Source organism: Elgaria multicarinata, chromosome 10 (genome assembly GCF_023053635.1).
Source record: "Elgaria multicarinata webbii isolate HBS135686 ecotype San Diego chromosome 10, rElgMul1.1.pri, whole genome shotgun sequence".
NCBI lineage: Eukaryota > Metazoa > Chordata > Lepidosauria > Squamata > Anguidae > Elgaria > Elgaria multicarinata.
This window is the reverse complement of record NC_086180.1, coordinates 15,168,136-15,180,174: the sequence shown is the minus strand read 5'-3', so window position 1 is coordinate 15,180,174 and position 12,039 is coordinate 15,168,136. Positions and strand designations below refer to the sequence as shown.

At 40.3% G+C, this 12,039-nt stretch overlaps 1 protein-coding gene across 1 annotated transcript in view; it reads right to left on the bottom strand.

Moving 5' to 3' along the window:
* Positions 1–12,039, bottom strand: part of CFAP299 (cilia and flagella associated protein 299) — a 324,354-nt gene that overhangs the window by 206,832 nt on the left and 105,483 nt on the right. The gene's annotated exons all lie outside the window — the stretch shown is intronic.

Sequence of the window (12,039 nt, the reverse complement as noted above, 5' to 3'; positions counted from 1 at the left end):
AAAATGTCACAAATACATGTAGGTATGCATGCCTGTATATATATATATATATATATATATATATATATATATATATATATACACACACACACACACACACACACACACACACACACACACCAATTAATTTAGTTATTCAGAACAGACGTTCATGGCTAGATCATCCACTTCATCTACCCTGACCCAGCATTCCTACAGATAAAGTTTGGCTTCTCAGTGTTTTCTCCAGAGGCAAAATCAAAATCAAACACTTCGCAAAAATGAATGTGGTAACAGAACAAATTAGGCCAGATGTTTTGCACACTCCTGGGTAGACATGACCTAGAGGACATCGGATTAGGGAAAGATGGCCTATAGAATGTTTTTAGGATGTTTTAGGAAGTTTTAAGGATTTTTTAATCAGTTTTTAATGTGTTTTATATGCATTGTTGTTCCCCGCCTCGATCCAAGTGGAGAGGTGGGTAAGAAATATTATATTATTATTATTATTATTATTATTATTATTATTATTATTATTATATTCATCATAAGTTTGTTCAGCATTTAAAAGGTCAACATGAAAGTCCCTTTGGCTGCCTAAACTTGATCCACGTCTCATCCTTAGCTCAGCTCATCACCAGCTTTCACGGGGAAGACCACTTCCTCAAAGCTTGAATCTCGAACACAAAAAACATTTCCGGTAGGCAAATACTCAACCTCCTAGTTCTAACTCAGACCAAGCATAATCTGAAATGGGTAAAATATTAACCTTGCTTCCCCTGTTGAGAAAGCTCTTCAGGCACACCTGTTCGTGTGATCTTTGCTGGAAGCCATGAGGCTACATAAAACGAACTACGCTAAACTGTTCATTTTATACATTCATTGATGTTCAGAAGTAAAAAAACACACACAAAAAAAAACACAAGCAGAACAAGTTATCCTCAACGTTAAGCGTAACCAATTTGGTATTTTAATTTAACAATTATGATGGGTTCCTGTAACTAGGTGTCACCTGGTATGAGTTTTCAGTGGGTGGATCGAAAGGATTTCACACATCCTCTTGGACTTTGGAAGCCATATTAAGCAGGTTGTTGGATTCCACCTGGGAGCTGCTTTGAGGCAAACTGACGAATCAAGATATGAAACACACTGATGAAACACATCACCAATAACAGTAGGGATTCTTCTTCCCACTAGCTTCCTTAAGCCTCCTCCACAGGCCAGAGGCTGGTTCCCCATCCCTGATCTATGATCATCTTATTTCCAAACACAAATGTTGCCAAGTAGCTCTTGTTTTACAAAATTGTTTTGGAATTAATTGGATAGACCTGCTTGTGCTTCCATCACCCTCTAGTCTTCCTGGGTCTAAGCACTTGCAAAGAGATCAAATATTTAACTTTACAACTAATTGTAAAAGCACATGCTTCCATTTTACCCGGTTTAAAACAACAACAAAAATCCTTTTAGGTTACGGAAGCAATGGCTGTTCAAAAGAAGAAGCTCAAAAGAAGAACCTGCATTTCTTGGTATTTGGGGAAGGATGCCCCTTTTCATGGTTTCTGCTATAAACTGACAGAATGATGGAGTAACCAGAACATATATTACTGACAGGTGCAATTTCACCCCTGCTTGGAAAACCATGACTTTAAAAGCAGATGAAAGCCTCAAACTGATGAATGAGCATGGAAAAACCTGATGGAATTATATGCACTATCTCAAGAGAATTAAGCCATGTGGTTGTGCAGTTTTGCATTTGGCTGCAGTGCTGTAAAGATTTACAGCATGTTATGAAGGGATCTGATAGAGGATTATTTGCATTTGCCTAAGGATGACTGCTAGAAAATGCCAGTACATTTATATCAGGAGCATATCTACACATAGCTAAATATGTGACACGCCTTTAAACTGTAATTAATTGGCAAACTCTTTTAACTAAGAGCACAGCTCAGATGGGTATCTCATCCCACCAAATTCAGTGAGAATATTGCACTGAATCTAATGGGCGAAAATGGAAACCTTTCATGACTAAGGGCCTTGCTAGTCCTACCTTTGAATCCAGTTGGGAGGAGGGGCCAGCCTGCGCTAAAAGTAGCACGGGCCGTCGCCCCTGTCTACACGTAAGACATGACGGGCTGCAGGAAAGACCCATCGCGTCCGCCATATTTTTTTTTAGTTTAAAGGGGCCATGTGCGCAGGAGCCCACCAATGATAAAAGTAGGCCTTTTTTTGTAAAAAAAAAAAAAGGGGGGTTCCCCGCTCCCCCTGCCCCCGATTTCCCCCCCACAATCTCCGATCCCCCCGCGATCTCCAATCCCCCCAATCCCCCTGGCTTCATTTCCCCCCCATCCCGCCCTGGCTCTGCTTCCCCCCCATCCCCCCTGGCTCCGTTTCCCCCCCATCTCCCCACCCTGCCTTGGTGGCTGCAGTGCTCCTGCAGAGCACTGCGCGCCATCCGCCGCTTTTCCCGCCTCCTTGTGAGTAAATTTGGTAGCCGGGAAAAGCAGTGGAACAGGCTACACGTCCGAGGTCTCGGGCTCAGCCAGAGACTGCGGGAAATACCGGGCCACAACCGGTGCCGGTTATCCCAGGCCAAGGGAGCGTTACCCCTGCCTGAGCCCGGGATCCCCTGTGCATTATCTGGATGCACAGGGGCCGGGCCGGGGCTTGCACCAGGCTACCCCGTCATCTAGCAAAGCCCTTAGAGAACTGAACACTACTACTACAGAATGAAAGTGTGCATGTAGCTACACTTGAAGTGTGTGTGTGTGTGTGTGTGTGTGTGTGTGTGTGTGTAATCATCGCACTTTGAAAACTAGCATGACAAGGAGATGGGGACTAGCTTAACCTTCTCATTGACGTTGTTGTTGTTAGGAGCATTAAGTCATGTAACCCCCACACTACACACATAGTCTGAATTGGAACAGCCCCAAAATACATTCACCATCAGTCAGTTCCAGATCTTAGAAAGAACCAAAAATTACATCTCCATCTTCAATAAGAAATAATAAAAAGGGAAGCCCCAAACCAGATGATTTATTTCGTATCAAACTTTAACCTATTTATTTATTTTTAGCTGAAACATTTTAAAATGCGTAGCGACTGATGGAAGGCTTTAATTGTTGAACTTGCTGTCTTTTGGACTTGAGGGAAATTGCAACTTGTGGTTTCTAGGCCTTGGGAAATTCCTTCCTTTTCAATATGGCATTTAGAGAGCCTTTTGGGGGTAGCATCTTGGGCAAAGGGAGAGCAACCATGGTGGTGGTGTTTTCTTCTGGGTGGGAAGTGACTACATCAGAAGAGGAGGAGGAATACTCAGTCTCTCTGGCGTGTGTGGTCTGCACACATGGTGGAATAACGCGGTACAAGTCTCGAGGTGGTAAAGTGAACTTTACCACTTTATACTACAGGTAGAGGAATGCAATTTTTAATGCTTTCCCGTATTAAAACCCCCCCCCCACAATTCTCTGCAAATCAAAAGCTAGTAAATTAGAGAGAAAGTTTCTAGTCCAATCCACTCCCACCTATACTAATTTTGTACTTGCTCACCATTGGATATATTTTTGGGGTGTGTGTGCATGTGTTTGAACATGGAAGAGCATTATAAATGTGACTTCAAGCGGCTCGCTGTGATCTACCATCTTCCAGAGGAATCAGAAGGACAGGACTTCCCTGACTATTTAACAGCCAGCCATTTCACCCAAGGCAGATGAAAAGTAATAATACTAACTCATGTTTAAGAGTAACACACGTGGGACTTTTTTGGTAAGTAATTTTGACAGTTATTTAGCTGAACTGCAACTAACATAAGCATTAAATAATAAATAAATATATTCGTCTATCTGCACTCTGGTGATACGGGCTATTTCACCACCTATATATACCACCTCATTTGCATATTCAGCCTGTATGAAGAATCTTTTTAAGACTGAAAGGAGTTGAAAGTTCATTTCAGCACACACACACACACACACACACACACACACACACACCACTTTCTCTGACTCCTCAATTAGAGCGTTTTGTCTGTCAATGTTGGTGTCACCTCCTCCTTATGTGAAATCCAGGGAAAATGACACCCAAAGGCCAGTCTGTTAAGGATATCTAGTACTGAAAAGTGGGAACAAAGCATTCAAATGTTTTGACAGCCCATCATCATTTGCACCTTCCTTAGTTTTTCTACTGAGGTTTTAGGCTGCAATCTTATACAATTTCCTAGGATTCAGCCCTAAGGAACTCGATGAGACTTAATTTTGAGTAAATATGTAGAGAATCGTGCTAAATTAACTGAAGACACTCGATCACTACATTTAGTAGTACTGTGCACAAACTTTACATCATAGATGTCTACTTTAAAGTAAGTACAATTACAATCCAATATCCACTTACCTGGAAGTAAGTCCTGTTGAAATTAAAATATATCTCCTGTTTCAGAGAAGATATAAGATTCCCACTCTCATAAATTGCATCAGATAATATAGAATTGGGATTTTAGGTTAATTGGGCAGTATCCAATACTGCCACTCTGCTTATGCCATTGATGTCATGATAGTGTAAGAGACTTCTAGCGCTACGTTAATAGTCAAGCTGGTATGATGGGTTTTCTGTGGAAATCCTTCCCACCAATTTATGCTATTGGCGTGGTGCTAGAGGTTGATCATGCTAGCAGTACATCAATGGTTACTGCCCACACAAACCATATAATGTCAAATACACCTAAACAAATTCCATTTATTATTATCCACCTGCCATCTTGTCTACTTCCACCAATTCTAATCATAGTTCTTTACCATGGGAGTTTATTCATTGGGCTTCTGTCAAATTATAAAAATTCCCAGCATACAGCTGTGTTAATACATAATTTCACTGAAATGGCTGGTCGAAAATATTACTGAATGGCCAAATGTTACAAAAGGAACGGTTTCATTGCCTTTTCTTATTCGAATTGTATTATTAGTGCTCTTTTAGTCATTACTTGAACCTCCTTCCTAGCAGCTGGTATTCAGAGAAGTCTCACTTATCATACTGCTAATTAATTTCAGAAAATAAAAATTATCTGTTGACAGAAGAGCTGTTTATTTCACTTATTTCCTTTAGAAGCGTTCATGCATCAACTTCCTCCCTTCTCTCCCATTTCTGGTCCTGAAGCCAATCGTTCATAGTATGCAATTTACTCTGGATAGCAACAGTGGGAAGCCAGATGGTTGGGTTTTATTTTCTTTACAATTATGAATTTAAAAGAAGAAATATTACATGGAAAAAGAGCACACTCGAATAACACACATATATGTATGAAAAAGCCTATATAATGACAGCATTATCCCTTAAATAATTTTATCTAGAGGGAACCCAGTCCACAGACAAGAGAATTACACATAGACCCAGAAAACGTGGGTTCAAGTCCCTTGTCAGCCATGGATTCAAACATCCCTCAACCTTGATTGTCTATTTATAAAGTGGGAATAACTGAAGAACTATGGGGCTTAGCGAAAAAAACGAGGTAAGGAAGGAAGTATCAGGGTGAAGATGGATGTAGCGTCTTAACAATGATCAGAATAGATTCTTTACTGAGGGTGGAAGACCTAATTCAGCTTGTCTTTGCAATATGCCTTGTATATGTACATACTAGCAATTTGAGTACTGCTTCAGTCTTGCCCCTCTCCTCATGCTTCAGACATGTCTTATTTTTTAAAAAACAGACCATTTGTCAATTTGTTTGTGACCCTGTTCAGACGACACGCTAAGCCACAGAGGTTAAGCATTTTGAGCTAAACATTATGGCTTAACATGCCATGTGAACCATTCCTAACCATGGTGGCTATATAACCACGGTTAAAACACCCTCACTAACCATTTGCTGCAAAAGGATAAGCGGCCTAACTATGGCTTAGCGTCTGAACAGGTCCACAAAGTTCATCCTTAACCTTGTTTTTTTTAACTGAAAATATTATTAAAACAATTGCAAAAAGTCCTTGAGGAATGAGGGGTGGGGGAAAAACACATATATTTGGGGAATGTCATGGACATTAGCCAGTCAACCCCATCCACAGCCAGCTTTTGCTGCAAATTTGTCAAACTAGATGTTGTTTTTTGCCCAGAGGTTGACCCTGGAGAGGAAGTTGTATGTCTGTATTCGGTGCGGTGAAGTCATACTGAAATTGGTCCTAGTGCTCTAGAAATTTCATGTTTGCCTTCACCCTAAGGGAGGTAATTGTTTCAGGATGGTTTTCTTTTTTAAATATTACAAGCTCATCTTGTAATAGCTGAGTAGTCTCTCAACTATCATAGTTTGCCCTCAAATTATGAGTTGTTTTCTTTTTTTACTTTTAACTTGTAATTTTCTTCTTGGAGTGATGTGATTTTTATATCACTGTAGTGTTAGCCACTTCAAAGGCATTTCCTAGTTCTGAGAATATTATTTCCTCAAGTCAGTGGCTCTGGGTCAAATGTTTTCATTTCATGTTCATGATGTTAAATAAGTTCTGAAGTTTTCTACAAATATACACCACTGAATGGCTGCTACATCGTTTTGGAAAGCTGTGGTTACTATCGTCTCTAATCCACCTTATCTTGATATTCTACTGTTTCAGTTTTGGCAGGGATTTGTCTTGAATACAAACATTTGCCATACTTAGACTACTATTCAAAATTAAAGGGTGAAATAGTAGTTACAGTCTTCAAAAAAGCAACCCCCATCCGGCAAGTATTTACAAAATTAATCTTATCAGGTGCTACTCAAAATAAACTTCATAAAGACTACTTACTTCCCTTGGTAGTATTTTTAAACTCTAACAAGACTGGCTATAAAATCAAATTTCCTAATTGTAAGAACAGTTGTACAAATCAGCATGCTGACCAAGGGGAAAGAGGATGAGGATCTTTTGGAAAAGGTTGAAGGAACCCTGCTATTCTAAAAAATTGGCCAAGCCAACTTCTGAGGCCCCTACTATCTTTGTTACTCAAAATTAAATAGCATTGTAATACATCAAGGTGATCTTTGGAAAGTGTAGTAGTGATTTAAAGATACAAAGTCCAGAAATCGAGGCTGGGAAGTCAATCAAATACCTTCTCAATGACATGAAGAAAATTACTTAAAATCACTCTCTAAATTTCTAAAGACCAGATTATATATTTGCTAGGATCAAATGGAAATGCTAGTCCTAGGCTGTATCATTTTAGGTTGCAGATTTTGATGGTAGGGAAGCTGAATGTTTTGAGGGCTCCTCATGAACATGACTCTTGCACATAAATAAATGGCATGCCAGGGAAGAAAAGTAAACAAAACTTTGCCTCCTGACATGCTAGTGATTACTAGAAGCCAACATGGATTTGTCAGGAACAAATCCTGTCAGACTAATTTGATCTCATTTTTTGATCGGGTAACCTCCCTTGTGGACTGTGGGAATGCTGTGGACATCATATATCTTGACTTCAGTAAAGCTTTTGACAAAGTACCACATGACATTCTGATTAACAAACTAGCTAAAAGTGGGCTAGATGGAACAACTATTAGGTGGATTCACAGTTGGCTACAGAATCGGACTCAAAGAGTACTTATCAATGGAACCTTCTCAAACTGCGGAGAGGCAACGAGTGGGGCTCAGTCCTGGGCCCAGAGCTCTTCAACATTTTAATTAATGATTTGGACGAGGAGGTTCAGGGAACGCTGATCAAATTTGCAGATGACACAAAATTGGGTGGGATAGCTAATACCCTGCAAGACAGAAACAAACTTCAAAGTGATCTTGATAGGCTGGAGTGCTGGGCTGAAAACAACAGAATGAAATTTAATAGGGATGAATGACAAGTTCTACATCTAGGAAATAGAAACCAAATGCACAGTTACAAGATGGGGGATACTTGGCTCAGCAATACTACAAACAAGAGGATCTTGGAATTGTTGCAGATCACAAGCTGAATATGAGTTAACAGTGCGATATGGCTGCAAGAAAGGCAAAAGCTATTTTGGGCTGCATTAATAGAAGTATAGCTTCCAAATCGACTGAGGTACTGGTTCCTCTCTATTCGGCCCTGGTTAGGCCTCATCTAGAGTATTGCGTCCAGTTCTGAGCTCCACAATTCAAGAAGGACGCAGACAATCTGGAGCGTGTTCAGAGGAGGGCAACCAGGATGATCAGGGGTCTGGAAACAAAGCCCTATGAAGAGTGACTGAAAGAACTGGATATGTTTAGCCTGGAGAAGAGAAGATTGAGGGGAGACATGATAGCACTCTTCAAATACTTAAAAGGTTGTCACACAGAGGAGGGCCAGGATCTCTTCTCAGTCCTCCCAGAGTGCAGGACACAGAATAACGGGCTCAAGTTAAAGGAAGCCAGATTCCAGCTGGACATCAGGAAAAACTTCCTGACTGTTAGAGCAGTACGATAATGGAATCAGTTACCTAGGGAGGTCGTGGGCTCTCCCACACTAGAAGCCTTCAAGAGGCAGCTGGACAGCCATCTGTCAGGGATGCTTTAGGGTGGATCCCTGCATTGAGCAGGGGGTTGGACTTGATGGCCTTGTAGGCCCCTTCCAACTCTGCTATTCTATGATTCTATGCAGAGGGAGGGTTTTTGTTTTGTTTTTCCAAGGGGGAGTATTCCAAGAGAAAATCCTAAACCTGCATCATAGAGTGATACAGTCCAGAAATTGCTTTACCACTTGATTCTGCTTTGTAGATCTCAAACTAATGCATTCTTTAGAATAACTCTCCCAGGGATGTGGGAATCAGCAAAATTTGAGCTTGTCGAGGTATTCCAAATTTCGTTTGTTCTGACTCGTGTTCGCTTTGTTCTTTTTTTCCTTTCGCATGAAAATTTGTGAGCATTTTCGTGCATATTTTCCCAAATGTGTGCATCAATTGTGCACGTTTTTGATCAGGAATCAGAGCAGTGGCATACCCTTGAGTTCATCTGAGTGAGCAAATTCGAGCTGCAAACTTTCATTAGACTGAAAACTTTTATCACATGACCTAATCTGGCCTAGTGCTGTCCAAGAATTTGTTACCTTCCTTTGGTTAGATGTCAATGGTAGCTTATCAGTTGAATCCCTGCCTGACACCACACAAACTTCAGGTTTGGGAGACACTGCAAAGTCAACATTTGAAACCACTTCTTGTGTTCTCCTCCAAAATCCCAGTGTACATGTCCTAGATTAGCTAGGTAGGGTTTTCTCCTAGAATTCTACTGAAGTAACCTCCAGGGTCGTTTGAGTTCAACTCTGCAAGCGAAAAGGATATCTTTTTATTGGAATTGCTTTAGCTGCAGAGAGCATGCAACCTTTGCAAAATTGCTTTTAAAAAAACAAAGAGCAAAGGAAAAGGAAACAATTTTTTTTGGAAAAGGACTGCAAGCAAAATATATATTTTATGACTGAAACCCACGAACAACCTTCTGGCAAAGATCAGATATTTAAGCTGCTGAAAGACCATTTCTCGTTAAAACTGTGTGATATTTCTTTCTCTTTAAACATGGCGGAAAGGCAGTTATTGATACGTACTGCTAGAAGACAAATCGCAGCAACTTCCAGGAAATACAGACGTTTACTTCTTTTTATGCTATGCTGCTTGCAAAGAATTGGAATCTGATATGCACTTAATATTCCAAACACAGAAGTGATTTGTTTGAAATTAAATTATGATTACCTGCATGATTCATATCATCTCCGCAGGGAAGCATTAATTGTAGAAACATGGGTTCGATCAGAAGGGAAATAAACGTTTGGACAATGCGCTCTTTTTTTTCCTGAGCAGCAACACATCCCCATTCCTCCACCCCCGAAAAACTTTATGAAAGTTGGAAAATAGCAAAGCAGCAAAAGATCATGTCAGCACAATGTTTCTGATGATATGCAATGTAATCTTATGTTTCAGGCCATTTTCAACACAGGAAATTGGTGTATTAGAAACAACCCAATTCACAATTCCCCCACCTCCAGTCCTAGAATCAGCAACAGTGGTTCCTTTGAAGAGGGTCATGCTGTGGCAGGTATTTCTACGCTAGCTTCAATAAGATGATGACCTGCTGCTAGTTCATTGTTGACACAGGCAACATGCAATGATAATACAAATGTCAGACAACGATTTGACCAAAAAATCTTTGAAATGGTACTTTGAGGAGAAGCCATTTCATGAGATAGTCCCTCTCACAACTTTGTTCCTCCAAAGCATTTTGCTGATTCTTCAGCACTTTTACTAGGGAGTAAACCCCACTGAACTCTATTGGCCTTGCTTTGGATTAAACATGCATAGAGTTGCACTATTAATCTCTGATTCCTCCCTCCACCCAAAAAAGCCCTTTAAACCACAGTGGCTTTTTTGCAAGACATTCTTATATAAAGAAGAAGAAACCAAATGTAAAGAACCTCTTTTTCTAGTAGTTCAGGTTCAAAATTATGGTTGCATGGAACAGCACACTCTGACTTCATACTTTTGACAAGCTTGTTTCAATCACTGCCTCTTCTTGTGGGGTATTTAACACTGCAACTCTCAAATAAAATGAGCTACTGGAGGAAAGATCCAAGCACTGTGTAAAAGTGCATTATTATTTATTTATTGCATTTACATCCCACCTTTTTTCCCTCCAAGGAACCCAAGGCGGCATACATAATCCTCCTCCTCTCCATTTTATCCTCACAACAACAACCCTGTGAGGTAGGCTGGGCTGAGAGTCTGTGACTGGCCCAAAGTCACCCAGTGGGTTTCCATGGCTGAGTGGGGACTAGAACCCGGATCTCCCAACTCCCAGTCCAACACTTTAGCCATGACACCACATATTCAACTGATGTGCACTATGAAGGTGGACCTCAATGAGTCACAAAGGAGGAAGCCATTTTTATGGTGACAATCATTTTAAATTTCCCAAAATTCAAAACAACCCCTCAGAACATGCCGTTCTGGAGAAAACAAAATGGTGACCAGTCTGCTTCTCTTCCACTGAAAGAATTTTGCCTCAACCACAAAACAAAAAGAATGATTTCAAGGTGAGTGAAACTACTGGGAAATGTTCCTTGACAATTATTTACAGCTATAAGATTGTTTCTCATACACCCACACACAAGCTTGGACCAGTCCAATCTTTTAATTACAGTTCTAAGGGAAGATCTTATTGAGATTATTTCTGAATCATTCAAGCTGTATCATTTGTAACTTGCTACTAATTGACTGACAACTAAACAACTCCTTTGGAAGAGCTAACACCGCTCAGTGCTGTATAAATTAGTAGACCTAAAGTATGAAAGGCTATTTATTATGTCAAACCAACCATTAATTGGAAGCTTATTAACAAACCTCAAGATATTTGAGAAGACTAATGATAAAATCCCTTATACTGATTTGTGGAAATAAGAGCTTCCATATGTCAAAGGCATCTGATTATCTTAACATATGGGATGGTCCCAAGGTTATATGATAGCTGTGTTTATGGCAACACCTGGTAGGTATTACAGTAAGTTTAGATTATTGTATTCTCACATACTACAGATAACCCCAGTTCTAATATACTCCATCCCCACCATCCCATTAAAGGAAACTACCACTGAATCAGTATGTGTATCCAAAGTGTGCTATGGGACTATTCTGAAAAAGACTCAGAACTATTTTCCACAATGTTTGGAAGCGCATAGAAGATTTGCAAATGATTTGGGCATCCTTAACATACTTTTGGGTTTTGTGTGAGCTTTTCCGTCTCTCATGGATATGAAGTACATTTAGAGGGTGCTCAAATCACAATTTTGTGTTGTTGTTCGGTGCTTAAATGTAAAATGGCACATAACTAGCAATCCAGAAAGAAGAACAGCATGGAATCATTATGTCTTTGTGGTCACACTGGTTCCTGGAAGGCCAATATAGCCCCAAGCTTGCCCCTTGCCCCCTCCCCCTCCATGATGCTGGCAGCAATAATGGCTTGGCAGTGCAAACTCAGAGACATGGGCTTGACTGGCAGAGGTCCCACAGGCAGCTTCTACTAGCTCTTCATGTAGGATTGTGATCATTTTTATTTTTTCTGCCACGGTGGCTCCAGAAGCTGAAGGATAAGCTACTGTTATGAGCAGAATACTATTGAA